The 5,299-nt window shown below is 33.1% G+C and overlaps 1 long non-coding RNA gene across 1 annotated transcript in view; it reads left to right on the forward strand.

Moving 5' to 3' along the window:
* Positions 1-1,721, forward strand: part of LOC147007415 (uncharacterized) — a 2,568-nt gene extending 847 nt beyond the window's left edge. Inside the window, exons 1-2 of the long non-coding RNA XR_015054202.1 lie at positions 1-309; positions 407-1,721. The exon at positions 1-309 is cut by the window's left edge and continues 847 nt beyond it. This is a non-coding gene — a long non-coding RNA (uncharacterized LOC147007415). The remainder of the gene's footprint in view (positions 310-406) is intronic.
* Positions 1,722-5,299: the final 3,578 nt, after the last annotated feature.

A 5,299-nucleotide genomic window follows, 5' to 3' on the forward strand; every position in this document is an offset into this window, starting at 1 on the left:
AACCTCTTATCTATTGAGGTAAGATTTTTTATTTTCCTATTTTCAAACTTTGATTGAAGCATACTCATTTAATAATTAAATAACTTAATTAATACATTATTATTTTCTCTCACAGGAAATTGTATCTGAAATACAAAATGAAAATACTGCTTTTGCTACAACTTGGGGGAAATTGTTGGCTTGGTTGAAGACCTTATGAGCGACCAAGACCTTGAGTGGGATGACTTTGGTGTTCCTTGGAACTCTCTGTCTTGTATGGAACTAAACCTTCAAGTTGATGAACTGGATTCAAACCTCTTATCTATTGAGGTAAGATTTTTTATTTTCCTATTTTCAAACTTTGATTGAAGCATACTCATTTAATAATTAAATAACTTAATTAATACATTATTATTTTCTCTCACAGGAAATTGTGTCTGAAATACGAAATGAAAATACTGCTTTTGCTACAACTTGGGGCGAAATTGTTGGCTTGGTTGAAGACCTTATGAGCGACCAAGACCCACAGAACGAGTTCGTCCTTGATGACCCAACCAAAGAGTTATACCTTGGAGACCAGCAAAATCCTGAAAAAGAGTTTTACAGCAATAGTACTCATTGTGAGTTATCAAGACAATACCCACTGAACAAGTTATACCTTGATGAGTCAGAATACAAGTTTTACCTTGGAGACTCACAAATTTTGAAAAAATCAAGAAATGAGTTCTGCCTTGATGGTTTAAATAACTACCTTGGAGACTCAGGAAAAGGGTTCTGCCAAGATGGTTCTAAATATGGGGCCTACCTTGGAGACTCACAAATTTTAAAAAAATCAGTAAATGAGTTCTACCTTGATGGTTTAAATAACTACCTTGGAGACTCAGGAAAAGGGTTCTGCCAAGATGGTTCTAAATATGGGGCCTACCTTGGAGACTCACAAATTTTGAAAAAATCAGTAAATGAGTTATCCTTAAGAGACTTTGTAAGTTGGTTTTACTTTGAATACTTGAAATGTGGGTTCTGGATTGATAACTCACAATGTGATACATATCTTGGAAACTCAACGGGAATGTGGTTATACCTTGAAGACTTGGAAAGTTGGGTTTATGTTGGACACTTGAAACTTTTTTGGGGGCTTTTATTTATTTATTTATTTATTTATTATTATTATTATTTTATTTATTTATATTTTGGAGACTTTTGGAGTTGCTATCACTCTTTGGGATCTAAACCTATCGATGTAGTTCTTTGTCGGATGGTGCTTGATGGGAGCAAGATCAAGAAAGTTCTGGGAAGAAAGTGCAGGCTTACTCCCCCTTTCTACGTCATCAAACCTGAAAGCCTTAAAAGACAGAATTGGAAGAAGAAAAAAAACGTAAAAATATATATATATATATATATAGGTGGAAATCTCATTTTGAAAAAGACATTGTGTTGGGCGAGGATTGAGTTGGGGTTGAGATTTTGAATGTGAGGGTTGGGGTTGAGATTTTGAATGTGAGGGTTGGGACACACACACATACACATCAACAAACAAAAGTTAAGCCTTGACTATTCAGTTGAGGATTCTGTGTTTGGGGTTCACAGATCTAAGAACGTCCCCCTTGACACACATTATATACTGTTATACACCTCGGACTTGGCCCTCGAGTGTCCACAACGATGTATAGTAGGAGGGAGTGAAGCGCCAACCTATTGCTCCCATTACACACACACACACACACACACACACACACACACAAACAAAAGTTAAACCTTGACTATTCAGTTGAGGATTCTGTGTTTGGGGTTCACAGATCTAAGAACGTCCCCCTTGACACACATTATATACTGTAATACACCTCGGACTTGTCCCTCTAGTGTCCACAAAGGTGTATTATCTGCTTAGTTTTGTCTTTTGTAATTCCTGTGAATAAAATGAACCTAAAATCTCTTCCCCTTCCAAATCATATATTTTATAAGTCCAAGGAACTGTATCTATTACATCAACAATTTTAAAAAGTTCTTTCGTCCATCGTTCAGTAAAACCCTTTTCAAAATGAGATTTCCACCTATATATTCTTACGATATCACCAACTTTGAACTTAGGTTTTCTGACATTAATCTCTTTTTCATATTTTAATTTTGTAAATGTTTCTGATGGCTTCATATTCGTTGACGTGTGAATCGTGTCATTATACTTATCCACAATATCCTGAATAAAAGATGACCATTGTTGTGAACCGAGTTGTGTGAATTTTTTATATAGTCTCTCTTTTAAGGTACGATTAAAACGTTCAACAACAACTGCCTTCCCTTCATTAAAGGTACTGTATAATGTAATACTGTTATTTTTTAGAAAATTCATAAATGTCTTGTTATAAAACTCTCTACCCTCATCAGTCCACAATTTCTTAGGTTTTCTCTTACTTTTATTAAATATCTGTTGAAAAGCTAACATAAGAGTATTACCTGTTTTGTTTTTTAAAGGGACAACCCACGCATATCTACTCCTCAAATCAATAACGGTTAAAGCATACTTGTACCCCTTATCATTATTGAGTTCAATCAAATCAGCAGACCAGATATAATCAACTTCCTTGGAATAAACTTTCCTTCTCTGAAACTTTGTGAATATTGGTTTATGTAATTCATCAGCTAATTGCTCTTCAGTCTTAATGGTATCATTAGAGCCTATAAGTTTTTTGAATTTCCAAGTCCAAGTTTCAATTTAGCACTAATCATCTTCTTCACGATGAACCTATCAACTTTTTCTCTCAAGGTTGGATTTTGTATCAGAGACAAATTATACAACATTTCTCTATCGGCTTCATGCTTTTCTTCCAACGTTGTGGTATTCCCATAATCAATATCGTGTCTCATGCACACTTCATCAACTCTATTGATTGGTTTACTCCAGGATTTAGGATTGTCTGCCTCATCTAATCTTTTATCCAAGTTTGTGCCTGGACCACAGAAAGAATACCCTGGAAGATGTAATTCCCCTGGTATTCCAGTAGTTGTAAATTTACTTCCTGATAAAAACTTTTGTATATCTCCTCCGAGTTTGTGTTTGGAGATAAATTGATTTTTTTGAACCACACACCGAACATATACCTTTTTGTATAACCCTGTTATTTTTACTTTTAATATATGAAATATTTTTAGTATTAGTTTTCTTTTTACATTTGAGACAATAACTCATTTATTTATGAGAAAAATTCCTGCAGAGTGCAAAAACCTTTTTAGTTTCCAACATGCACATTTGAATCTTAATTTTTAAAACATAAAGAATCCTTAGAAATGCCTTCACTCTCTCCTCCATTTATTTAAGAAAAAACTTGAATTAAAATGAATAGCTTGACGATGCTAATAGTTTTATTGAAAGTATTGCAAATAGACTTGTTAATTCTTTGTATTCCTCCTCGGTGGGTTGAGTTATTTTCTGTAATACCTCTATTCTTTTTTGAATCTCACTGGTTTCCATACTATAATATTTATTTATTCTCTCTCTTTCCTCCCTCTCCTCCCTCTCTCTCTTCTCTTTTTCCTCCTTCTCTTTCTTCTCCCTCTCCTCCTTCTCTCTCTTCTCTCTTTCCTCCTTCTCTTTCTTCTCTCTTTCCTCCTTCTCTCTCTTCTCCTTTTCCTCCTTCTCTTTCTTCTCCCTCTCTCTCTTCTCTCTTTCCTCCCTCTCTCTATTCTCTCTTTCCTCCTTCTCTCTCTCCTCCTTCTCCTTTTCCTCCTCTTCCCTCTCTTCTTCAACTCCTTCCTCATCCCTTACTATCCTTGAATCGTTTACACCCCATAGAATATTATACATATATTCATCAGGATTTCTTGTTATTCCTGTATCCAAAATAATTTTTTTACAACAGGAAACCAATAAAATTTCTTTTGAATTTCTAAAAGAGCCTTACCTTTTCTTAACCTTATAATTTTTTCATTATTTAACATTCTAATTAAATCTAAAGTTGTCGGTTTATCAACATCAGCATAATGCCAATCTTTTATTGAAAATACCTCATTCTTATGTTGTAGAACATATTTATTAAAATACCGAATACCCTTTTCTTGAAGGTATGCTTGGACACAGAAATGATAATTTTCTTGAAGCCTTCTTGCTGTCATTTATGTATTAGAAATATATGTTAGAATAATATTATGGCACGAAACACCTCCCCATCTTCCCATAGTTAAATCATTTTGTATTTCCTTACTTATTATATATAATCCTGTTTTTTCTGTTTTCATGAGATAAACAAGGGCAAAACCATTATTATATTTACCCTTATTAAATTCTTTTATTTGTTGCTTACTAATCGTGGCTCCACAAAACTCATTCTCGATACCAAGTGGATAATATTCTTCCTTACGAGACTGATTTAATTGTTCCAGGTCTTCGAGGTTAATTTTAAATGACCAATTATACCCTAAATCATTCATATCATACCCCCATTGTTCTATTCTCATACAAACGATACGCCCTTCTTTATAAAAATTTATTTTAATTCGAACTGTGAATTCTGTATGACCTGGAGATAATATCAACACTTCTGTATCTTTAGAATACACAGCCGTTTTATTTAAGTATATATATTGTGATAAATCGCTTAATCTCACCAAGTCATTCGCGTCAGTCGGGCTTGGATAATTTTTTAATTTATAAGCATTTTTCATGTTAATATTTTTGTTTATATTATATTTATGTCGTTCAGCCTGTGCCTTTGTGTAATAATTTGATAAATCAATATCCAGTTCTTGAGATACACCAAAGATAGAACCATCTTTACCAACATAAGTCATTTATATTAGATTAAAAATAATATCATAAAATTTTTTATTTTTGTTGAGTTGAAATAACACATACAGACATAATTGACCACAACATTTGGAATTTAATTCTTGGACTTGAAATGTTTGATAAACACCATTCTGTAAGAATTTTATGACTTCAACAGGTGGTGGAAGACCAAAACTATCAAAATAATATTTGTCTTGACTATTAAAAATACAAACCCAATGAGAACCGTTCCCATCATTATCTTCTAAGTTCATAATAATATTCTTTGTATGTTTCGACACATTTGTTAATTCATCTCTCATACAAATAACCACATTATGAATTTTTAATTTCTTACAATATTTGGCAAGTTGTAAATTTGATGTTGTATTCTTTCCAAATTCTTTCAACCACTCATCAATGCTCATTTATTTATTAGAAAGATATAATCCATTACCTCTTTTCGTTAATTTTACACCTGCTTGTGCTATAGAAGAAAGCATATCTCCAACTAACAATCTCGCTTTATCAGGCAGACCTTCAAGTTTTTCAGCAAAATCT

This window comes from Eptatretus burgeri, unplaced genomic scaffold, assembly GCF_056783735.1.
Source record: "Eptatretus burgeri isolate ZD-2024b unplaced genomic scaffold, Ebu_testis_v1 Ebu_testis_scaffold_192, whole genome shotgun sequence".
Lineage (NCBI taxonomy): Eukaryota > Metazoa > Chordata > Myxini > Myxiniformes > Myxinidae > Eptatretus > Eptatretus burgeri.